The following is a 26,733-nucleotide window of genomic DNA, read 5'->3' as shown; positions in this document are numbered from 1 at the left end:
TGATTGCCGATTGAATCACACAATGCATTTTTATTTCTACAATATTTCATCACCTCGAGTTTTGCCCTCATACTGGACCTAATAATTCCTAATCACATTAGAATAGTAAAGGGGTCACACTAAAGCTCGACAATCAAACATAAGACAAGGACATATATTTTGTTCGAGATTCGATTATCCAAAGATTCAATTATGAAATTTTTCCATGGTCTTTGGGTACCGTAAACCGGGGTGACTTTGATAGGATTTCAATTTGTTTTTAGCATATTTTCCAACAGGTAAGGTTTTTCTCAAGATTGTTATTTTTAAAACATGTACTGGGGTAGGCCACACAAAGTCCATGCACTATTTCGGAATAAAAGTTTTTTCAATAATGTTTAAAAAAAATAGTTACGTTAAAAATTCTTAGTTTTAATTCCGGGGTGACTTTGATAGTCATAGTTTTTCTTGTTAAAATCATATTTAAGATGCTCAAACTTTATTTGTACCCTAAATGTACCATCACTAAAGTAGCTGATATAGTTTTTAAGAAAAAAAAACAATGTTTATATTTAGTTAACTAAGTGTATTAGCTTTTAAGCAAAATACATATAAATTTAAGGTAAAATTGTTAAAAAGTGAAATTTCGCCTAAAATTTGTTAAAACTGATTTTGTTTATAAAATTATCGATTTATTTTGCATTTTTTACAGAATTTGAAGCACGAATCACAAGTTTTCACATTTTAGATGAAATTTATTTAACTGAAATTGCTTATAAAAAAAAACAATCGTTTTGACAAGTATTTTAAATGAAAATTTCGATTTTAGTAATTTTCTTCCACTTTTTTTTGGGACATTTTGAAGAAGGGAGGGGAGACAAAAACTTGAAATAAAATAAGCAATGGCCTTTTGAGAAAAATATTTAGAATATTATCATCATCATTGTCATTAAAGTAACAGGATTGAAAAAAAAAACTAATCGAATGTTTTATTTCTTTTTCAACTTTCAGAGTAATATGTGCTATAAAACTTGGATTCAGCAATGAGATAAAAAGTGTAAATCAGTGTGGTAAGTTTATTTTTAAAGTTTTTTTTTGTAAGACATGCATGTTACATTCTAACATGAACAAACAGTGCCTCAGCTAAATTATATAATAACATCGATTCAACAGCAAACCAGCAGAATTAAAATCCGATTTGGTGCTAATTTTACATAGGATTTTCGATACAAACATAATTTATTCCATATTTGTTAAAGTAGTTTAGACAATTATGATAGTCCTAACTGGAATTTTTGTGGCATAAAAATCGCATTTTGACAAAGAACTTTGTTTTATTTTTTAATAATGTTTGCAATAGTCACATTTTTTCAATCAGCAAATAACATTTTCATGTGATTTCTACGAGTCTTCAGCTATGATTTTATTTATTTAAGTATTTTACCTACAATTTAATTTTGACCGATTTTTGCGTGACACTCCCAGAAAGAAAAAATTTAAAATGTATTTTTCAATGCAATTAACACTTATTTGCTGAACATGACAACAAAGCTCAAATTATCTCCATCTAGACATAACAAGATCTTTGCGACAGTCATCTGCACTTTTCAAAAGCAAACAAAACTTAAACTTGTTGAGCACACGACCTCGATTGCACCATATCTGCACCACATCCGACATGACAGCTGTAGATGCACAGAACAGCATAAAAAAAAACATCTAATTCAACAAACAGTTAGATACTGATCGCGTGAAACCTGATTCCTCTGCCGGCCACCCCGCCTCTTTGACAGCCACGACAGAACAATTGTCACGATTTTCTCCCCCTACTCTACCTACTTTACTCATTGAGCAGCTTGCAGTTGAGAGTGGAAATGAGAGTGCAGCGGAAAAACAAACTCGTGACAAAGCGATTATGTTGATCCCGCGGTCCCACCCGCTCACTCTTTGCCGGTTGAAATGAGTGGCAATGTGGTGAGGGTTTGCTTCATCAAACAAGACTGTTAAAACTGGTGCAGCAAGCAAAGAAGAAAAAAATGGGGACAAATGCAGCGAATCATTAGCAATTATCTGAAAATCGGGGCGACGATGGGCGATTAAAGAGAACTCTGTTGGAAAAAATAACAACTTATAACAAAATATGAAGAAGCTTTAGACTTTAAATTCCTTCTAAATATCAATTCTTCTCAAAGTATACATATGACCACGCGAACTTTGATTTTTATTACAATGGTAAAATATTTTAGAAGAATTTTGTTCCATTCTATCAAGTCGAAATAACACAGAAAGTCACCAACCGGTAAAATGTTATGTCTGCATTTAGTTGAACAGGACTTTCAACGATGTTTCTTCCCTCAGGACTAACAAAAATCGCACAGCAAATAATTACAGTTTAGTCATCCTCCGTAACAGCCACTTCAAAATGCCACTCTAGGAAAAGCTCTCGAAACCAACCTCCAGCTATATTTTCTTTATCCTTCTCGAAGAATACTCACCCCACCAATTTTAAAATGACACAAACCGAAATAAGAAAAATTAAGGATAAGAGCTTTCACCACCAACCCCGCCACGATGAATCGTGCCAGAGTTCATTCTCCTCTCGTGCCGTCTCACTCTCAGCAGTATCTTTCCCTCTCTCGCTCACTCGCTCGCTCGTTCGTGCACTTCCTTGTTCCCAAATCAGGAAAACCCCGTTCGGAGTTCGCTTCCGTGTTCGAACAGTAAGAAGTAACGTTCATGCGCAAAGCTCGCCCAATGTAGGGCAGTAGATTTCTTACTTGCCGAGAGCGGCAATCCCCCTCGCACCTCTGGGAGCTTTTCCACCCACCGAACCAGAAAGTGCACAATCATCATGCTCCTGAAGAGGTGAACGACGAGCACGGCGAGGCGCAGCTGACTTCGTGCATTTTCCCGAAAACTGATGACGAAGTCGATGGTGAGCGAGAAGATAAGAGCAAATTGCATAATTCTATGTGGACCGAGATTGGGTACTTGGGAGATTCCGGGTTTTTCGGACACGAGGAAATGACTCTCTGGAAGCGGAGGAGTCTTCCTTGGCTTGGTATCCTTACGGCACTTTCTTGGCTGTTGAGCAAAGGATAAGATGAAATAGGTATGTTTTTTTTCTCTATAGGTAAATATTACGGTGGGTTTTTTAAAAAGATTTTTGATTAATAAAACTGTTGTAAATATTTTATGAAGTTTATACAAAAGTTCAAATTTCAAGCGATGGTAAAACCATTTGAATGAGAAAAGTTTTTGAAAATGCATTTTAAACCTGCCCAGTCTTTTTGCAATTATAAGCTTTCAAAAAATCTAAGTACTGAAGTATTTTTTAGCAAAAAACTAACTTAATCCACCTATGTGGTTGGAGCCTTCCTCACTGATTACCAACAATGGCTGATATGATGGAATTGTACAAAAATTTAATCTATTTTTAATATCCGGAATAAAAAAGTACATAAATATCACTTAAGTGGCCATACCTCGAGACAGGATTGCCAGATCATCAATGTTTTGGACTCGTTGGAAAGGTCATTTGATAACCTAACCAACGATGGGTTGGATGGTGGATCCGGACATAGTTTACATATATTTAAATGAGATCCGGCTTCAAAAAAGTTCATAAATGTCACTTAAGTGGGCATATCTCGAAACAGGGTTGCCAGATCTTTAATATTTTGAACTCGTTGGAAAGGTCTTTTAATAACCTAACCAACGATGGGTCGGATGGTGGATCCGGACATAGTTTACATACATTTAAGTGAGATCCGGAATCCAAAAAGTACATAAATATTACTTAAGTGGACATATCTCGGGACAGGGTTGCCAGATCTTCAATGTTTTGGATTCGTTGGAAAGGTCTTTTGATAACCTAACCAACGATGGGTCGGATGGTGGATCCGGACATAGTTTACATACATTTAAGTAAGATCCGGCTTCCAAAAAGTACATCAATATCACTTAAGTGGGCATATCTCGAGACAGGGTTGCCAGATCTTCAATGTTTTGGACTCGTTGGAAAGGTCTTTTAATAACCTAACCAACGATGGGTCGGATGGTGGATCCGGACATAGTTTACATACATTTAAGTGAGATCCGGCTTCCAAAAAGTACATCAATATCACTTAAGTGGGCATATCTCGAGACAGGGTTGCCAGATCTTCAATGTTTTGAACTCGTTGGAAAGGTCTTTTGATAACCTAACCAACGATGGGTTAGATGGTGGATCCGGACATAGTTTACATACATTAAGTGAGATCCGGCTTCAAAAAAGTACATCAATATCACTTAAGTGGACATATCTCGGGACAGGGTTGCCAGATCTTCAATGTTTTGGATTCGTTAGAAAGGTCTTTTGATAACCTAACCAAGAATGGGTCGGATGATGGATCCGGACATAGTTTACATACATTTAAGTGAGATCCGGCATCCAAAAAGTACATAAATATCACTTATGTGGTCATAACTCGAGACAGGGTTGCCAGATCTTCAATGTTTTGAACTCGTTGGAAAGGTCTTTTGATAACCTAACCAACGATGGGTCGGATGATGGACATAGTTTACATACATTTAAGTGAGATCCGGATATATGTGAAAACACATTTTTATACATAACTTTTGAACTACTTATCGAAACTTCAATCTGTATAAAACTCGATCTATGGGACCCTAAACCAAGTCGAATGCAACAGGTTCGGGTCAAATCGGTTCAGCCAGTGCCGAGAAACATGAGCTAGTTTGTTGGTCACATACATACATACACACACACATACACACACACATACACACATACATTTGTTCAGTTTTCTATTCTGAGTCGATATGTATACATGAAGGTGGGTCTACGACGTTTTTATACAAAGTTCAATTTTAGAGCAGGATTATAGCCTTACCTCAGTGAGGAAGGCAAAAAAAACGTTTTCTGCTGTACTGTACATTGAAGTTTCACAAAAAACAACAATATTTTGATTCGATCTCAAACATGCTCAATATGATTTTAAATGCAGGAAATTGTATTTAAAATAGTTTTCATTTGATTAGACGTCCATTTCCATGATAATTCCCCTGCCCTTTTAAAGGGGGTTGGCGACATTAATTTTGAACAATATTAGCAACGGTCTGAATCAGATGCAAAACTTACAAAACGAGCATGAAAACGAAACTATTGGCACTACGCCCCCCGGGGCATGGCCTTCCTCTAACGTGGGATTTCTGCTCCAGCGCCTCTGACGAGACAGGAGAAACCGGGACCGACGTTTTACTTCACCATCCGATAGAAGCTCAGTGGATAAGGCGGGAATCGAACCCGCGTCTCATAGCATCATCGGGATCGGCAGCCGAAGCCGCTACCCCTGCGCCACGAGACCCACACAAAACGAGCATGAAATGGTTTCTAAATTTGAAAGTTTGCAACATAATAAAAAAAAAACATAATACCTATACCGTAAAGCTAATCTCACTGACTTACACAAAAAAACGCTCAAAATTTCGCATATTCAGAAAAAGAGGATGTGACGGCCACTCAAAGTAAACAATCGCTATTGTCGGTTTTTATCCCCTTTCCTCATCTCAGACTGACAAATATCTTAAAGTACCGTAAACTGTGGTGACATTGATAAGTTGAAAAAGTTTTTTTAGTTAACTTTAATTACGGAAACAAAAAAAATGAGATGCTGCTTTTTTTCTGGTGTCATCTAGTATCCTTGGAAACGAACTTGAATTTCAATAAATGTGAATCGAAGATTTTTTTGAACAATTATTTTTTAAAGGGTTAAAATGGATGAAAATAAACATTTTTAAGCATGTTTCTATTGTGAAATTGTCTCAGAAACACGATTATGATAAAATTATCATCAGAAAATGGGATCTAAGGGGTCCCCGAGCAAAAATTTACAACCAAAAAATTCACTAAAAGTAAAAGTGTCTATTTAATATGTTAAACTGCCTTACCCAAAGCGTTCTCAGTCTCAGATGGTAGTCCCAGATGTCCCCTACAAGCTGCAGGTCGAACCGAGTTGATATCTGAATGGAACACTTTTTTATTTGAGTTTGAAAATTGTGCTATTTTTTCACTAAAATGCCAATAACTCCATTTTAATTCAACCAATTGGGATGCTCTACCCTGCATTTTGTTGCATTTTTTAAGCCCTTTCAGATGCATATTGAATTTTTAATTTAAATTGAATTTTGCCCAAGTTACAGCCTTTTTACGATTTTTGACGTTTTTGAACCTTCAAACTTTGTGTCCCGATTTGCCCCACTTCCCGTTGACCTAGAGTGCTCATATTTTGGCCAGATGCTAGTTTTATATGTACAAACAACCTCTGAAAATTTCAAGCAGATTGGTGAGGTCCAAACGACGTCCCATACAAAGGGGTATGCCCTGTTCGTGGACTCCCGAGCAGACGGTAATAACTTTGGAATAACATTTTTTGATATTTGAAAAGACTAGGCCAATAACATTTTATGTTATTAATAACAAGATTTGTTATTCGACGTTATGATTTTTTTGTTATTGGATTGTTATTGTTATAACAGATCAATAACATTTTTAGTTATTCTTCGAACAAATCTTTGTTATTATTTTTTGTTATTTTAACAATTAATCCGATCATCCCAATAACATTTGGAGTTATTCTTCCATAACAAAAAATGTTATTCCCAGGTTGTGTTTGCTTTCAATCAATATCAGACCAATAACAAATTTTGTTATGATAACATAAACTGTTATTCAACTCTTATGCAAAAATGATTTTTTCAAGAAGAATCCATAACACTTTTTGTTATTTTAACAGAATTTGTTATTGAAATGGCATGAATTTTGTTATTACCGTCTGCCCGGGCTCGCTCTTAAAATACATAGAATTATTTAAACTCTCTCAAAGTGTTATGTTTTTCTCAACGAAAATGAGTTCGAATCGGAAAACGGAATGAAAATTTATCAGAAAATGTATAAATCATGCTGCAAGATCGGTTTTGGTGTCAACAGATATTAATATTTTTATTTAAAAAAACTATTTCTAATGATTTTTTAACATACTTGGATTTTTTATTTCCCTAACCATAAGCTTAAATAGTTTATATTAATAGTTAATTGCCATAGTGAAACATTTGATTAATTTTTTTTGTTTGAATGAAATCTCACTTAGGGCAAAATATTTTTGGAATCCTGGGAATTCCCGGGATCCCGGGAAATTTTGAAACAGTCATAAAATCTATGTTTTCATTATATTTGAAAATCATAGAATTAGCTCAATCATATTAATTGGTGATAATCTAGACTGCAATCTAAACAAGCACAAAAGTTTTTAAACAGCTTAAATAAAATCAAAATAAGTTTTTTTGTTCATTGTTGTGATTTGGATTTCAAATAAACTACAATGTGATTCAAATTTAATACAGCTTATATATTTAAATATTTTTTTATAGGACATGACCAGAAAAGGTGACCAGAAACAAGAGGCGACAGAAAATAAAAGTCAATATAAAGTTGTAGATATGTTTTGAATTTCATGTTTAATATAATAAAGGTTTATGCAACAAGTGGCAAAAAGAAGATTTTTCCAGCACGAGTCGTAGATTTATCGAAAATATCGATTACTTTTTCAATATGTCCTGTGTACATAGGAAAGTCGTGGCGCATTGGTTGTTTTGAAAAAGTAATCTAGAAATACGACAAGTGCTGGAAAAAAACAAGTTTTAGAACAAGTTGCTTACTACATTTTTGCAATCACGAATAAACGCCATTTGAATGTAATTTGCAAACATCCATGCGTTAAAAAAATCACCGTTAAAATAAAAATAAATAAATTTGCAAAAAAACATATTTAACAAACTATTTTTAAGTTAAAAAACAGGAAAAACCGGAAATACAGTCATCATAGGTAAGGAGATTTTAAAGCAATAAATTTGGAAATCGGTGTTCTGTGCAATTGTTTTGTTCTGTTCCTGTTTTGACCAAAGTCATTCAAAACATTGTGCAAAAAAAAGGCTTAATTGCTAATTAAAGCTGATATTTGCCGAACATAAATTATAATGCTTTAAATTTATTATTAGGGCGTCCAATTTTCCCGGGTTTTGAATTTCCCGGGAAACGGGAAAATATTTTTTGAATCCCGGGAATTCCCGGGAAATTTTTGCAGCAGTCATAAAATCCATGTTTTCATTATATTTGTTACGTTTTTCTAGCTTAAATCATAGAATTAGCTCAAAACTGTTAATGGTGATAAGCTACACTTCAATCTGAACATGGACAGCAATCTTTAGATAGTGTAAAACACAATTTTAAAAATGTGTTCTTTGATGTGCTTTGGAATTTAAATGAACCAGAATTTTGAATATATTTCTTTTATTTTTTTATTTATAGAATATAACTACAAAAGCTTATACAATTTCATTGAAAGTGTCTAAAACAACAAGAAATAAAATTATACCAGACAATGCAACACTTTGGATAAGTTTCGAATTTTATGTTTTATATTTAAAAACATATTTTAAAAATTATCTTTAAGTCACTACCAATCAACTACCAACTGGGGATAATCGGGACTACAGTCTGAATAGGTACAGGAGATTTTAGAGCAATAAATTTGGAAATTTGTGTACTAATTGTTTAGATCTGTTCCTGTTGTAATCGAAATCAATCAAAACAATCAGAACATTATTCAAAAACAAATTAGCTTAAACAGCTGTCTTAATTCGTTACTTTTTCCTGATTTGCTCCAGATGCCGGTTTATGATGAAAAGTTAAATAATTTTTAAAATATTATGCTTTTTTCAAGTTTGAAGTCATAAATGAACGTGAATATAATAATAAGTCTTTTTTTTAAATAAATAAAATTTAGTAGAAAATATCTAAGGCGCAAAGCATTTTGCGGATCTGTAAACAAAAATTTTAACAATTTTCCCTGCCAAATTAATGTTGTCATATGCCGAATAAAAATTTTAATGCTTTAAAATGCTTATCTATTACTAATTTCCACAACCAAATCTGAATTTCTAGACCAAAATTTGATATGTTTTCAATTTCGGGAATTCCCGGGACAAAATATGAAAAATCCCGGGATTCGGGAATTCCCGGTTTTGGAAAAATCCCGGGATTTTTGTCCCGGGAATTCCCGGGATGGACGCACTATTTATTATCGATAATGAGGTTTTCAACTGTTCATCTATATCCACAACCAAATCTGAATTTCCAAACCATAATCAGTTTTTTTTTTTAATTTCGGGAATTCCCGGGACTAATCTAATCTAATCTAATCTAATCTAACCCTAGCGCAGCCAGTCTTTCGAGGGCATCCTGGAAAATGCCTTAGGTTGATTAACGCCTAGCATCCTCTTGTCATTATTAATAATTGCAGTGCCCCATAGCATTAGGTTGCATTGAAACATCACAAACATTAAAGCGGCCAGGCCAACTGCGTAAAGTTCAACGCAAAGATGATTCGTTGAACTGCATTGAGTTTGAGCACGAGTGTTCGAACAACAATACATTTCTGAATCTACAGGGGAGGAAGAAACGTGAGGATCCCCCGCTCACGTTCCTGTTTGTTTAGGCAATTAATCGTTGGGAGCACCATGCTAAGAAGTTTTGGTGCTCCGGGACCCTCTGGGATGAGACATTGTATATCCACAAATGCCCTGGACACTATTTGCCATGATTATAGCGCCACAACTCGCTCTCTGTGGGTGGAAAAATACAAATGAGTTTAACAAGAAAATGATAATTTCGTGACCAACAAAATCTCTTGGAAGAATGTTTAGTAACCTTTCGTAACTCCAGAATTTCGGGAATTCCCGGGACTAATTTAAAAATAAAAAACTAAATGCATTATTGAAAATTTACATTTATCTAAAGCTTCAATCTATTCCAGACCTATGAACTTATAATTCAAAGTTTAAATGAATTCATGAAAATTTTCCTTTCCTGAAATTTAACACCTTTTCCTCATCAGTGATCTTTAATTTAAAATTTGATTCCAAGTGTCCTAATTGAGTAAAATTGCAATAGTTTTAAGTAATGTATTTTAAATAGTGTTTAATCAAATTCATGAGATTTTTCAATTTAAATATATATTTCTCTTCTATAAGGTGTTTTTTGAAAATATAAAACACACATGTCTATTAAGAAAAAAGGAGATTGAAAATTCCTGTTTATTCTCTAGCTGTTTAATCTGCTCATGGGATTTTGAGTTGAGAAATGAAGAGATGTGAACAAGATAGAAAAAAAATCCAACGTTGCACTTCCTCACAGATGAGAAATGGTAGCAATAGTAGTATATGCAGCTCGCTCGCACATAATGTACCGAGCAGCCTTGCTCAGATGGGGACGCCAAGATAAAGGGAAATCGATTTATAGTGTGGTCTTTTAACCGTCGAGGACGATCACGACCAGACAGAGCAATGTATGGGTTGGTGGATACGGGTGGCAAACGGGTGTAAATAGCGAAGAGACATGACACGACACGACGGCAAAACGGCTGATAATTCAACGTTGGCATTGTTTCTTTGTTTAATGGAAGACAAGTTTATTAGATTGTATAATCAACAGATATTGCATTCAAAACAGGTTATTTTAAACAAAAATCAAAAAAGAAATTCAAATCACATGTACAGCAATCAAAACCAGTTAAATGTGCAGTAAATCCGTAGGCTAATGCTCCCCCAGCAGGAGGGCACAGCAAATGCCCTCCTGAGAGATAACGATGATGATCCGGCCCAGCATGACACCACAGTAACGTTCCCCCCCCCCCCTTGACGTGCCAGCAAATGCATCGCCCTTGGGGATCGTTAAGAGTTTTCCGCATACCATGGGAAAATTTCCCACGCAAGCAGCTGGTGTATGCGTGAACATATGGAAAAATATTAGATATATTAAACCCTGTCAGGTCTTGCAAGAAAACAATTTTAAAATAATTCTTAGCAAATATGAAGACAATATATAATTCCATCAAACACATAATGTAGACAAATCTGATCTTTAACGTTAAATAACAGTTTTTAAAAGGCATGTAAAACTGAACTGGATAAAAACTGGGATGAATTTCACCTATCTAATAAAATAAAGATGTTTATGCTTCATGTAAGCAGTTCTCTACGGAATCGGTCTTTTTTCTTTAATTTTAATTTTTGTATTTTTTAATCCGACTGAAACTTTTTTGGTGCCTTCGGTATGCCAAAAGAAGCCATTTTGCATCATTAGTTTGTCCATATAATTTTCCATACAAATTTGGCAGCTGTCCATACAAAAATGATGTATGAAAATTCAAAAATCTGTATCTTTTGAAGGATTTTTTTATCGATTTAGTGTCTTCGGCAAAATTATAGGTACGGATATGGACTACACTGAAAAAAATGATACATGGTAAAAAAAAATTCGTGATTTTTAATTTCACATTTTGTCACAAAAATTTTAAATCAAGACTCACATATCAAAAGGGCGTAATATTGAATGTTTGGTATTTTGGAAATGTTAGTCTTGATTTAAAATTTATGAAAATATTTTTTTTCAGAAAGATCGGAAAATTTCACGAATGTTTCATGTTTTAACATTGTAAATCGGACCATTAGTTGATGAGATATCGATATTAAAAAATGGTGGGTTGTTTAAGTGAGACTTAAAAATTCATGAGTGAGACTTTGCAAATTCAATTTTGTGTGTGTGTGTGTGTGCAACCAACCAAACGGGACCACGCGGTCGCTTCTTACAAATTGAGTTGTTTCCATGTATTTTTAGCTCTCATTCTATACATGCAAATAACTCGCATAGGCATTTGGAAGGTGTTAGCTCTGCCGAGCTTCGGTGACCCATTTCTACGCTGGCAAGCCGAGCGCGAGGTACTTCAGCTTTGTCGACAAGCCCCGCCCTGAAGAACGTTTGGACCAATCGGATTCAAACGTTATTTAGAACTTCCGAACCCTTGTCAAATGGACAAGGACCCAGCGCGTATATAGTTGATGGTGGTAACAGTATTCCTGATTCCAGTCATAGCTCACCAAGTCGCGATGGCCTAGTGGTTAGCATTTTTGCTTTACCAATCCAAAGGACGGGGGATCGAACCCCGACTCGAGCGACTTTGATTTTTCGTACATGTTCAGAGTTTCAAGATTTATATTTCCTATACTTTCTCGTTGGGAGCAGATGGGAATCGAACCCAGGACCATTCGCTTACAAAGCGAACACCGTAACCAGTCAGCCACGGCCGCTCCGAGACTTTGCAAATTCAATTTTACATCGAAAAATTAAATTGAAAAAAATTGCGACCAATATTTCGATTTTTTGAAAATATTAAAATTATTAATAAATGACAAGAAGAGTGCTAGGCGTCATCTAATCTAAGGCACTCTCCAGGATCGCTTCGAAAGATTGGCTGCGCTAGGGTCTGATTAGATTAGATTAGATTAGAAATCAAGTTTTAGTGACAAAAAGTAAAATTAAAAATCACCAAAAAATTTGTTCAGTGTAGTCCATATCCATACCTACAACATTGCTGAAGACACCAAATCGATCAAAAAATTCCTTCAAAAGATAAATACAGATTTTTGAATTTTCACATATCATTTTTGTATGGACAGCTGCCAAATTTGTATGGAAAATTATATGGACAAACTAATGATGCAAAATGACTTCTTTGGGCATACCGAAGGCATCAAAAAAGTTTAAGGCGGATTAAAAAATACAGAAAAAATCGAATGACCGAAATTTCAGAGAATTGCTCATGTATATGATAGCAAGGCTAGTACAAATGTTTTTGTACCTCTGCCCTGGTCAACCAGAAGGATAAAAAAATTTAAAAATCAAATTTCAAGCATAATATTTAATGTTTTGACACAACAAGTTTTATTAAATGGTTCATACATTATAACTAGGGTAAGTGAATTTCCACGATTTCACGGACAGCGTAAAATTCGTGCAATTTCACAATTTCTGTGAAATCTCGTGAAAATCAAGGATTTTTAGCAAACGGAATCGACGTAACACCTTATAAAGTGGCCCTCTTAAACCTTGCGGTTTCGCCAACGGATCTACAGGCGTGTATCGTTCTTTTTGCGACAAGACTCCGCCTCCCGGGTCTCCTAAGTGTGAAGGTATGGCACGGGGAGAGGGCACCGAAAACCTATATTTACACTTAGATTTTTTGGCGTCCGCCTCGGGATTCGAACCGGTGACCTCTGGATTGAGAGTCCAGTGCGCGGTCCGATTGATCCACACAGGCAGACGGCAGACGGATTTTTGGGACCAATGCACAAAAATGTGCGCCTCGTGGCGCGGTGGTTAGCGGCTTCGGCTGCCGATCCCTAAGATGCTATGGGGCGCGGGTTTGATTCTCGCCTTATCCTCCTGGCCTTCTATCGGATGGGGAAGTAAAACGTCGGTCCATTTGCGTTAAAGAGGTTTTGGGTGACTCACCACTCATAACCTTCAGATGCCTAGAAATGTGCAGAAACTTGCAACATAGCCCACAAAAGACCCGGGGGTCGTTAGTTAAAGTGGATTGCTTTGCTGTTTTGCACAAAAATGTCAAATATTTTATAAATAAAAGTTTAAAGTGTGAATTTGATACGATTACAATTGAAAACGTGATATTTAATTTTTGAACTCTTGAATTAAACTGTAATATTTGAACAGAACTCTATTATTGAAATAGAACTATAAACACATTTATTAAGAAATGAATTCTTTAAATACCTAATTGTAATAAATTTGACTACCATTTCATTTTAACGGTAGTTTACAAGTATACAAAAATCTTTCCGGTTGTTTAACCTAAGATTTTATAAGTTATATAAGCATTTTTCGCTCCGTGAAATTTCCGTAAAATTTTGTCTTCTTCAATAGTGATCCCCAAGAATGCTGCATTTTTACAGCGTGAAAAATCACTAAGCCTAAGCATTTATTTGCAATAAGCTTGGGATTTCGAAATCAAATTGCTGTGTTTTTGCATTTATTTGCACAAGGAACGATTCTGCGTGTATCCTCCAGAGCAAGCAGCAGTTTAGTGCTCAGTGCTCTAGAAGTTTTTTCGAATTTTCCGCCGCAATCGACCGTGATTACCCGCGAGTTTGCTCCACCAGCATGCCGAAGGCCGGCCGTGGCCGTGGCAGTTCGAGTGCGGCCTCGAAAAACCCGCGAAGTTCGTCTACCGGCCGAGTGCAATAAGGTAAACAAAACAACGCCGCCGCGTCGTCCGCCATCGCGCAGGGAGCGTGTGCGCTGATGGTTTCAATCCGGAGTTATTGCACGCTAATTACCGTGTCCAGGATCGCAGCCCTATAAGAAGCAGACTCCGCTCAGGTACTTCCGGCAATCTGTCGACCGGTGGCGCATCAACATCCGCCAACATTCCCACCAGTAACAAGTTCGCGAGACTGAGTGACGAGGAAACCAACAACAACAACACCGACGGTAGCAGCACTACCGACGACGACGACGATGATCGACGTGCACGCAAAAAAGGTAGTACGACAAAAAAAGATAATTCTCCGAAGGAACGGCGACCACCTCCAATTTTTGTTTTGGATACGTTGGCGGACGATGTTGACGAGTTGCTGGAAGGCCTCCAATATAGTCTGAAAATTGGAAAATCGAAAGTACAAGTGATTACTTTCAACAAAAGAATTTCGACCTGGTGGTGAAAGAACTGAAGTGTAGCAACTTCAAGTTCTACACATTCGATCCAGTTGAGAAGACCGCGGTTAAGGTAGTCCTGCAGGGCTACCAAGACCGCCCAATCGCCGACCTGAAGGAACACCTCTCGGGTGCCGGAATAACGCCACGTGAGATAAAAGTGCTCTCGCGCAAGACAACAGTCACAGGTACGCACACTCTGTACCTGTTGTACTTCGACCGCGGCACCGTCAAAATCCAAGACCTGCGACGGACTAAGGCGTTGGACGGTTTTTGGGTAAACTGGCGGTTTTACTCCAAAAACCCAATGGACGTAGCGCAATGCCACCGTTGCCAGAAGTTCGGCCACGGCTCGCGGAACTGCAACCTCCGCCCCGCTGCGTGAAGTGCGGTGAAACACACCTCTCGGAGAAGTGTGCACTGCCGTGCAAGGCGGACTTGGGGACAACGCAGAGCACACCAAGGCGCGCATTAAGTGCGCCAACTGTGACGGCAACCATACCGGTAATTACCGCGGATGCGTCGCGCGAAAGGCGTACCTCGAGGAGCAGGAAAGAGGAAGAAGAAAGCAGCAGCATCCCACCCTTCTCAGCGGAATACGAGCGCAACCGTTCCTGCAGCTGGACAGCGTACGGTTCCAGCGGACAACTCAGCGTTCCCTCCTGGATGGGGGCGATCGTTCGCCAGCGTGGTCGCTGCCGGTAGCGGCGATGCGGCCCAGCAAGTAACCGGAGAAGATCTTTTCACCTTGCCGGAGTTTTTTGCTCTAGCGGGTGAGATGATGACGCGGTTCCGGACCTGCCGTAACAAGGCGGAGCAATTTCTGGCCCTCGGGGAGCTAATGATTAAGCATATCTACAATAGATAAAAAAAACTGTGATCTAGTTTAAGCTTTTTCTATTTCTATCCCCTTTCCTTTGCAATTTCAGTAAGTTTTTTCTAAATTTTTTCTTACTTTTGTTAATCTCTTAGTCATAAGCAATAATCGTTCCAAAATGGATTGAGATTTAATACACAGCTGAAAGGAACTCCAAAACTCTGTAACGTACTGCGAATGAACTGATTGTAACATGATTATTCACTAATAAAACCGAATTGAATTGAATTGAATTGCACAAGGAACATTATTTGAATGATTTTGATTTGGGAATTTGAATTCTAGTTTTTAGTTATTTCAGCCAAAAAGAAATACAACACTTTTCCCATGACTAGTTAAGCTAAAAAATCGACGAAATGTCCATTCGGTGAAACGACTTTCGATTAATTGTACCAGATTCACAAACCATTTTCATCAATACATTTTTATGCAAAATTTTGAATAAACAAATACCTTAAAATTACGAATTCAATTTATCGAAGTAAAGAGAAGAACTAAGGAGATTTTTTTGTCAGTTGAAAATTATTGGAAAGAAAAAATGAAATCCAATCAATGTCTCACAGGCTTACGGTACTTAAAAAAAATGAGTCAATATAAATAATCTTTGAAACAATAAAGAGCAGTCCAAAACCACAACGGGCTGACCCAAGTGCAAAATACACAAACATTCCAAAGAAAAACACAAAATTTAAACACATGCATTCCTGCAAGCCAGCCCAAACAAGTTTTTCGTCGCCAAACGAGTTTTCGCTCAACATTTTTCCAGCGCTCTTATCTCCCGCTCTCTTGTGGCTTCTTTATTACCTTGTCACATGTTCCCAGCCAGCCAGCCAGCCAGCCCAAAAGTGTCTGTCAGACGGTGTAGTGTCGTCCTCTCCCGCGCACAATCAGCTCAACGCAGCTTTCCACAGAAAAAAAAATGCTCTCGCTCTCTCAAACTCTCTATCGCGAAAAGCCCACTAGAAAGGATTTTCTTCTGTATTTGAGAGAGAATTTGCTGCTCTTCTTCGTACTTTTGTTTGAATTTTCTCGCCAAACAGGATTTTCTCCCTCTCTCTCGCTCCCTCGCACCATTTTCGCGAGCCATTTATCACTCACACACACGTGTGTGTGTGTGAGTGTGTTTGGTGAAAAGTTTTTCACACGATGAGATTTTCCGCGAAGGAAACCCGCGCAGCCGCATCGACGTCCCATCTCACTCTCTCGGGCTCTCTTTCTCTTGATCTCTCTCACACTCATACAGTGTGCTATCTAATGTGCCAGGAATGCCAAACCAGGAGCAGCAGCAGGCACCCTTTGCTGGACGTGGGACCCTCTCCAACAGTGACGATGCCACACTGGTGGTGGTGGTGACAAATACAGTCACGGAAACGGACCAGGTTCTACCAGCCAGCCAGCCAGCAGCCAAGTATTCTGGGGACGGCCAGGAGTTTTTCGCGAGCAGCAGGCAGGCCAACTTGCCAGGAGCCACTTTTTCCCGTCCCAGAACCGTGAGAGCAGTCCGCAGCGATGGAAAGGGTTCCCGAAACTGTTTTTTCTTCTCCTTTCGTTTGGAGCAGGACCAGAATTCGGAGTACTTGAAGGAAAATTCGAGTTTTTTCCTTCCGGACGTACCCGTGCCCAGGTCGCTGGAGAATTGTCCCCCGGAAGTGCGTGCGCCAGCAAAAAGGTTCGTGTGAGTGATAAAGTGTCTAGTCTAGAGCCTTTTTTTGGAGGAGCAAGAAAAACTTTTGTGCAAAAGTGTCTAATTTAACGTTGGAAAACCACGAAATGTGAACTCAAAAACGTCATGAGGATAACTGTGTTTTGGAATTTGAGGAAAACCTTGAAAATTGTAGACTTTCAGACAGTCTTCCAGAGTATGCAACGATTCTAAGAAGTGAATAACTAACAACTGCTGTGTTACTAAAAGCTTGTTTTATCTTTGACTAACCCTAGCTATCTCTCTAGCAATTTTCCAATAGTTTTCCAAAATTCCATTCCGTCAGACGGTTTCATACACATAGCAAAAAGAAAAAAAAAAGATAAAATATAGATTTCTTTGTTCTGGCTCGTCCGATGGCATTCGATCCAATTATTGTGCAGGATCAGTTCTGTTGTCATTAGTGAGCATGTGCAGTAGTGACGGGCTCTCAGAGCAGCAGCAGCTCCATAGTATAGGTGTTTGTGACGAAACCACACTGCTGCTGGATGTGGCGTTGGAGCAAAATTTTGACAGCTCGTTCTCTCGCGAAAAATAGCGGATAGACTGGGCCAAAAGTTTGGAAACATTTGAGTACTCCCAAATTAACAAAACGAAGACAATTGGGTACTAAAGTCCTATGTCAATTTTTATGTACAACGGTAAAAAACACGATTAAAAACCATTTCTGATCACTTTTTTTCATTTTAATGCAAAATTTTTTTTTGACTAGACAACATTTTTTCGATGGATCAACTATGGTCCCCTTGGAACGAGCTGTCAAGTAGGAGCTTTTCTGTCAAGAAGGACCGCGAGGTTAATTTTTCAAAATTGATTTAAAAATCCATTTTAAACTCTTTGTGCTCGTACAAAGGGTCATTGTACTCAGAAAAATAAGCTTTATCGCTGTAAACAATAATATCAGCAATCTAAGCTTCATTTTAGGACCCAATTCTAAATTTTTATTTGAAAATATCTTGTAAACATAGGGATCATAGGTTATAGGACCCATAGCTTATAGGAATTCTTGTATTTTTTTATTTTATAAATAAGTGCAAACATCCAGAATTATCATCACTCTAAAATACTACTTAATACTTTAATTTTAATTAAAATGTGGACCTAAATGAATTAGCATTTGCTGATTGTACTTTCTTGAAGGCGTTGAAGGAATTTTAGTTCATTAACAGGTGTGTCTCAAAATTTATATAATTTAGTATTGCAGTCACTGATGTCCGATCGGCAATCAATTTCAAAATATTGTCATGGAAGCAAAATTTGTATTTTCAGTACAAAAATAATGGCTATGATGAACGTCCTCACCTTAATATGTTCTAAGTGTTTCAATGCAGGAACATCTATTTTTTGAATTGATACCAAAACTAAATTTTCTTCTTGAAATTTATGTAACTTGAAATTTGATTTTCTTAAAAAATCATTCACATTTAATATAACTTATATTCTATAACACCCTTATCAATCCAAGTCTACCATTAGACAGGGTTTATATACAAAATAATATAAAATATAAATCGCCCCAAATCATTTTTTCGTGCAAATTTTGATTTACGAAAAACTTATGTTTGGAGAATTCTTCAAAAAAAAAAAATGTTATGATTAGTTGAGTTGATATTGTAAATGTTTAAAAAAATATTTGATTTCAAATGTCAATTTGGACTTAATTTTCAAATTCTCTGTTTGAAAAGTAGTAGTTTTTACCGGAAAAAAATTTAAACTGTCCAAAGATAATTATTGAAGGCTGTGAATTTAGCCATGAACTTTTTGCAGAGCTAGAAATTATAAAATATAATACAAAAAGAAGAGTAAATTTTTAAGGTCGAGCAAATATGCCTCAAATAGATAAAAAAAATATTTCGAAAATTGGCACTTTAGGGATTTATAAATAAACAAGCCTTTTTTTTTGCGTATTCAGCCTCCTGTGATCAAAATATGATTTTACCTAACTTTCTCCATACAATTTGCCGATGCTCCGGAATCAGTTCCAGAGTGGCCAAAGTGTCAATTAGTTAGCGTAAGAACCTTCTTTGGACTTCTACGAGTTAAGTATACCATTATTTTTTCAATGCTTATTTAAAAAAATGTTTTAAAAATAACATCTAAAATATTTAAAAGTACTAGATTAAAAATAATTTAAATGGGCACTAACATTATTTTTTAAAAGTTTCTGGTTTATGTCATTCACCGAAGAATAAAAAAATACTCAAATTAATAGATAAAAAAATTACAATTCAATTCATACATTCATAAAAAATATATTTTCAAACAAAGAGATATTTCCGGCTGCATTTTGCAGAATTATAATTTTCCTAGCCTTTTTGTTTATGAATTGTATGTAAAGCCAAAGCAACAAGATTTTTTTTTGCATAGTATTCAACAGTTCATTTTTGTATGGTATTCAAAACATTAAAATGGCTTCAGATCGCATAGCATCAAAATCAATACATAAAAACGCAGTTTTATTCGTACGATGTTGATTGTTTTTCATCAACTAGAACGTTACTCATTTGACTTTGGAATAATAACTGACATTCAAATTTGCATCAGTAAATTATTTTTATGAAAATCATTTTTTTTAAATAACCAAAATTTGCTCCGAATTTTAATAAATTTTTCAAAGTATGTGTAAGAAATAACTTCTGGCATTGTTTTTCTTTTAATCGATGTATACAAAAATGGCGAAGACTTTTAGAAAGTAGCGAGAGAATTTAAGTTGTGTGGCCATCCATACAAAATTATAACCTTTTATCTGGGAAAAATCTAGAGGAGAGTCGGGTTAAAAAACATCGCAAGAATGCTAGGTTATTTGTACAAATTGCAAAAAGATTGTTGGAATATATTGCACCGTGATCATGGTTAAACTTGTATACGATTTCAGATCTAACATCCCGAGCAGACGTTATTATTTGTTATTTTAACAGTATTTGTTATTGAAATGGCATGAATTTTGTTATAACCGTCTGCCAGGGATTGCAAACGAATACAAATGAAATGTTTAAAGATCATTAATTTTTCTAGCTGATTCTCAAAACATGATATTTTTATTGTGTGATGATAGTACAAAATCAACTACCGGCATCATGAGTGATACTGAGTCTAGGTGTTGAGATTGGATCAAAAATTGTGAAATATGTATGACCCTACTCATCCCCCAGAATTAATGTCACCCCTGATGACAATACACAAAAAAAGGAAAAAATTTAAATAATTCTTAATATTTGATAGAATATATAAATACAATAGAGCAAATAAAATACAACAAAACTATGATTATTTGAACCAGCCTAACGCAGCCTCGGCAGCTGTCACTCCCTTCCTTTTCCCGACGAGGGGGGACCATCCCCTTGCGATAGTTTTCTCCACTCCAGGGAATGTCTCTGTCCTATTTTCAGCCCCGTTCCACAAGGCAAAATTTAACAATTCCGTCACACGACGCAGCTTCAAATATCGTTCAAATCAGCTGATGTGCGACTAAAATTAGCACGAATTAATCATTAATGAAGTTCCATTTTCCTCTTTTCTCTTTGCAGCATCCCTGCACCACACACTCTTTGGATTATTAGGTTTTTGTCTGCGACGTCCTTTGGTAAGATCTGTACAGTACACCCCCTCATTCTATGTAATCCACCCCCCAAAAGCTCTGTCAATATCCCACTCTAGAGATTGATTTTTCCCTGCTCCCGCTCCCTCGTTAACCTGTACGAAACCCGCGGCGACCTGAATTCCCAGTTGGGGAATGCATTCCAACCAAGTGAAATTGTCCAACAGCATTTCCCATTTGCGGGAACCCGTAGATCCGAACTTGTGCTGCCCTTTTTACACGTTACAAGGCCGGATATATGGGATCCTGCCGATGGGTGGAAAAAGCATCGATCGATTGGCGACTCCCAGAAGAAAAAAAAATCCTTGGTGGGGTGGTGGTCCTGGTGAATGAACCAACAACAAACAAATCGTGGAAAAAGCGATTCACTTTGTGTCTCCATGTGTGTATGTGACTGTGTGTGTTTCTATTTTGTGGTGCAAGGCAAATTCCAACAAACCAGCAGCTTTCCCTCAGTTTTTTGTGTGCAGGAAAATCGTGAAAAATGCAACCAAACCAAGGCAATACCTGCAAAATTACACATCGACAATAGTGGCGCGGTCATGTGAGTGAGAATTTCAGCCCCTGGTGGGTGTGAGACGATCTTCATTGTGTAAGTGTGTGTACAAATACGCGCCCGTAGTAGTAGTGGTGGTGGAAACGGAAAAAGGATGCAGAATCCGTAAATTTGGACCACTGCCAACTGATTTTGAGAAAAAAAAAAAACTGTGTGTGTGAGCTCCATAAGGCGATCGAAAACAATAGCCAATTGGTAGCAATCGACAGGAGAAACACAAATTCCAGTTCTTAGTTTTCCCCGAGCTTTCCTTCCTCCAACCCCTCTCATCCCACACTATATGCAATTTAATTTAGAGTAAGCAAAATTGGTACAACGAAAAAAAAAACAAAAAAAATCGAAATAAAAGCAAAACTACAAACAATTGGCTGTTTTACTTACTGCAGTTTTGTTTCACGTCCTGGTCCGGGAATAAAAACTGAAGTTAAGTCCTTGATTTTCCATTCTCTTGATTTCTCTAAAAAGTAAAAAAAACTACAACTGCAACTTGGTGGATGTCGAATTGGCGTGTTCCAGGATTGGTTTGCTGGCTAACTCTATCGTATCATCTCTTCATACCCCCTTTGTTGGCTATCGTACTGCTATCTTTCTTTTCTCTCTGTATGGTTTTTCTAATTAAATTCCGTAGCGCTTTGTAAAAAGGTAGAGATGTTGGTTAACTGTTGAACGATACTGAAAATATTGTATATATAATTACTATGAGAAACAATTATGTTTAAACCTAAATAACACCGTGCAAAACTCATTTGCATTTAAAGACGATTCATATATTTTGGAGTCCCCTGGAACACTACATGGAAACTTTTCTTTTTTTTGTACTACTCTGTATTTTTTGTTTTAGACTACTCTGGTGGTCTTAATCCTTTACAAAAATTGTTTTAATACGTTTACTTTTTAACAATTTTAAACGTAGTTTTTTTTTTAATATGGTCGTTATGTGTTTATTTAAACTTAATTTATCGTGGAACATTCACTGCTTATCATGAAATTTTTTTTTTTTCGTGTTGCTAGACAAAATTGTCATTTATCAATATTTTAAGTAATAGACAAAATAATTAAGTTATTGTAAAAAAAAAAAAAACAATCTTTCTTCAATAGTCGTATCTTTCTCACATAACTAAGCCGTTTACACGGCAATCTTCATTAGAATGATACATAAATCAATGCTATCCGGCGCATACTTGCAACCCGATAAAATAAATTATTTAGTTTAAGATACAACATAAATATTTTTGGTGTTCAAAAGTTTTTCTTTCTAAACATAATCTCAAGCAATTTAAAAAGTCTGACTAGAGCTTTAAAAATTTGAAAAAAAAAAGTTCTTCACCAACTAAACTGAGATTAGCGCTAAATTTATTCTTGTTCTGGTTTATTATTTTTGTCTTGGTGAAGCTTCTGCAAAAATAAATTTCAGCCTGTGTGGATCAATTGAACAGTTAACTGGACCTACAATTCAAATGCTGAGGCGAAGTTACTTCACCACAAAATAACTAAAAAAAAATCCATTTTGACAAGCTACAGTGGTCAAATAAAGCACGTATCCATGAATCTCGAGGACCCGATATAATAAACCGTTAACTTCAACTTCTTCACATTTCACAATAAAATCAACTTAGGAAAGGTAAGTATCATAGAAACCATTGTTGATGTCACAAATTATGAATACCCATGTAAATAAGAAAACACACAAACTAACTTTCATACTACACAGAAAAAAAAGTCATCAGGGTCAGATTTTGTGTCAAAAAAAAGTGTAATATTATATCAGAAACGAGTGAATTTTCACCAGGTTCACATTTTTACAATTTTTTTAAGAAAAAAAAACTTAAAAAGAGGTAAAATTCAAGTAACCAAATTTTCAATTTTCCAAAATTGCACTGTTTTCTGTGTTCAGTACTTTTGTTAACTTTGTCGATAAAATAAAATAAATCTTATGTGCAACAAATGTTTCAGTAAAATTCCATTACAATTTTAAAAAGCTGCGTTGCTAGTGAAACTATCAAGAAAAAAAACAAAAATTATTGAAATAAAATATATGTTCAAATAAATCCACACTTCAACACAATTGAGCATCTACCGAAATTGGGTTTCACAATATAACCAAAAATTGATCGTTTATTAATTTAAAATAAATCCATATTTTAGTATAAAAAGTAATTTTATCGGTTACATTTAAATCAGGTAAACTTGACCTTAAAATACCTCATGTAAATTTGAGCAATTCAATTATTTTTATAAGTTATTTTAATAAGTTTTACCAGAAACCATAAATTGTCACTATTTTAGCAAACATTTGTACAAGCCATTATGTTTCCAAGTTGCTTCACAAGTTTCAGACACACTAATAACGATGTTGAGATTAATGGGTTACATACATTTAAAAAATCAAAAATTTTATGTTACAGAAAATTTGTCAAATCCACTTAAAACATGATTTCCAATCACTCCTGAAAGTTTCATGAAGATATTTTGTGATTAAACTTAGTAAGAGACGAGTTAAGTTCAAATCTTGCCATACGCAAAGCAAGCTGTCAAACTTTGTGAGCGTCTCTCTCTAAACGTCGAGTCGATTCACGGGTGTCACGATATCTCAAAATGGGATGGACCAAATCGGCTCAAAATTTCGGTGAAAACTCGTTAAAATGGTCTCGTGAGCATAACGAAGCTCGATTTAAAAATTTTGCTTTTTACAGAATACAAAAATCAAAAACTAAAATTTTTTTTATGAAAAACATAAAAATATTTTTTGCCTCCCTCACCTCACTGAGGCAAGGCTATAAAATCACTCGAAAAATGAACTTCTTAAATACGACTCCTGGATATACCTTCACGTATACCTATCGACTCAGAATCAAATTCTGAACAAATGTCTGTGGGGATGTGTGTAGACATGATTTTTTTCCACACGATTATCTCAGAACTGGCTGAACCGATTTTGGCCGGATCCGCCTTATTCTGTTCGTTTTGGGGTCCCCTAAGACCCTATTAAATTTTACTCTGTTTAGTGAAGTACTTTTAAAGTTATGCCAATAAAAAGTTTTTTGTAGCTACACATAAAAGGGTGATTTTTGCATAACCTCAAACGGCCGGGTTTTTTTGCTTACGCGCGAGAGTCGCGCAGCATGTGTATGGCCCGGTTGCCACATTGCTTAAGCAGTGTCTGCGTCTCTTATGGAAAAAGTATGTATTAATTAGAGGTGGGCAAAAAAAGAGTGACCCGCTCAAATAGTCGGTTCACTGAAAAGAGCGAACGAACCGAGGCTCACAAAAAAAGAACCGCGGTTCTTTTTTAAACTCCGGTCTTTTGAAAGAACCGTTTCAATATGACATGATTTTTGTTATAAATATAATTTAATTGAATTTCCAAAAACTTTAGCATTAAAAAGTTCATTTCTTGCAGAAATAAACGCAATTTTAAAATTAATAGCAATTTTAAAATTAATAGCAATTTTCCAATTCCAATTTTGTGATGTGTAAAATGCATTTTAAAACTCTTTTTTCATTAACACAGGAACGCCCAACGCATGTCCAACTTACACGGACGCCCAAGCCTCCCAAAAAAGTTGGAACGGTAACTTCAACACGCCCGTTCTCGGGCATAACTCAACCAATCGGGATGATTCTTGTTTCCAGTGATTTGTAAGAATGTCTAGATGATCCTAAAATTTTGCAGAACTTGATTTGAACAAATCTGTAATTTCTGCGACCGAAAACATCGTTCCAACTTTTTTTAAACGACCGCCTCCGCGGAATTTTCGGCGATTTTTTTTTACACGCGAAAAAAAAGTTGGAACGATGTTTTTGATCGCAAAAATTACAGATTTGATCAAATTAAGTTCTGCAAAGGTCTAGAATCATCTAGACATCCTAACAAATCACTGGAAAGAAGAATCATCTTGATTGGTTGAGTTATGCCCGAGAACCATTGAGTTGAAGTTACCGTTCCAACTTTTTTGGAGCCTTGGGCGTTGGAATGTTAAAATGTTCAAACCATGGCTTGTTATTTAATTTATTTTTCGACTTTGACCAAAGTTGCGGGACAACTTCCAAAAATATTGGCTACGGCCTAATTTATAAAAGTCCAATGTGAAATAACTTATAAAATCACACGATTCTTGAAAAAACCCTTTCCATCCAAATTTTGAAAAAGAGCGAAAGAGCCGTTCAAAAGAGCGGCTCTTTTTAAAGAGCGAACGAAAATGAGCGGCTCCTAAAAAGAAGCGATTTTACCCACCTCTAGTATTAATTATGTTGCTGAATACATAATTTTGTATCGACAAAGATTTACACGAACTTTTTACTGAAATATACATCTCATGAGACATTGTTTACTTAGACTAGGGGGACAGTATGCAATTTTATCGTGCACCTAATGTTGGCATATCAGAACTTTTAAATTCAATAACAGCCCCCTCTTTTCTCCTTTATTTTGGAGAGTTGATAAAAAAAGAGTATGGTATGGTATGTTCTGATAAAATCAATAATTATTTAAAAAAATAATTGACAATTTTGCCGATTTACATGTATGTAACCCCTTAAGCGGATTTTCGTGTGCGATAATGACTGGGAAGCCTTGATCCCTTTTCGAGCATTTGCCTTTACGCCCAGCAAAACTTATCAGTGTTGCCAAGCTCAAAACATACGTTGCCAGATCGATTAAGCCAGCTTAGACCAGTCTCCCTATTTAGGGTCTCTAGGCAAAACTGCACTGCCCATAATTGAAAATTCGGCTATTATGCCAAATCAAGTATTCCGAGAAAAACGCGTTTTAGTGTTTGTCAAAAAATCTGCGTCAAGGCAATTTCCCATAAGAGTGGCATATTAGCCGTTTGGTTTTTCGCATCGGCAGCCAAGTCCAAACACTATTTCAGCAAAATTCAAGTTCCAGAAGATGCATTGGAACATCCTCTATCACCTGGTGCTAATATCTCGTTTTTGTCAAAAGTGGATATTAGCCGTTTTTTCAATGGTGGGCAGTGCATTTCTTCTACAATGTTAGGGAAATCTTTCTATGAAAACTTTATTTTGATTCTCGGTTGTTCCCGTAATTTTAAAAATGTTGGAATCGAATCTAGAGATTGTATAAATAGCTAAATGAAACAAATTAGTGTACATACCTTCAATCCAAAAACCAACGAGATTCCGGCAACGGATTAAGTCTCTACACGCTCACCTACAGTTTCCAATTACGCAAATGCATTCAAACAAATTCCTTTCATAAATCTTATGACGCCGTTTGATTGGCGTCCTTTTTTATTCAAAAAAGTAGTGCCCAGCACAATAAAAGGGTGTTAAAAAAAATAATGCATTATTTCATAAAATTTCATGTAATAAAAAACTTACACCTCATCAATATGGTATACTTACTTGATCGAAATGTGTGTAAAGGTTT

The 26,733-nt window shown here is 36.2% G+C and overlaps 1 long non-coding RNA gene across 1 annotated transcript; it reads left to right on the top strand.

The window, feature by feature from the left end:
- The first annotated feature begins 987 nt into the window (after nt 1-987).
- Nucleotides 988-21,705, top strand: LOC119767929. The gene is made up of 2 exons (XR_005277802.1): nt 988-1,049; nt 20,715-21,705. It is a non-coding gene; the product is annotated as an uncharacterized LOC119767929 (long non-coding RNA).
- Nucleotides 21,706-26,733: the final 5,028 nt, after the last annotated feature.

The sequence above is a fragment of the Culex quinquefasciatus genome, chromosome 2 (assembly GCF_015732765.1).
Source record: "Culex quinquefasciatus strain JHB chromosome 2, VPISU_Cqui_1.0_pri_paternal, whole genome shotgun sequence".
NCBI lineage: Eukaryota > Metazoa > Arthropoda > Insecta > Diptera > Culicidae > Culex > Culex quinquefasciatus.
Note: the sequence above shows the minus strand (reverse complement) of the source record. Positions and strands in the feature narration are given on the sequence as shown.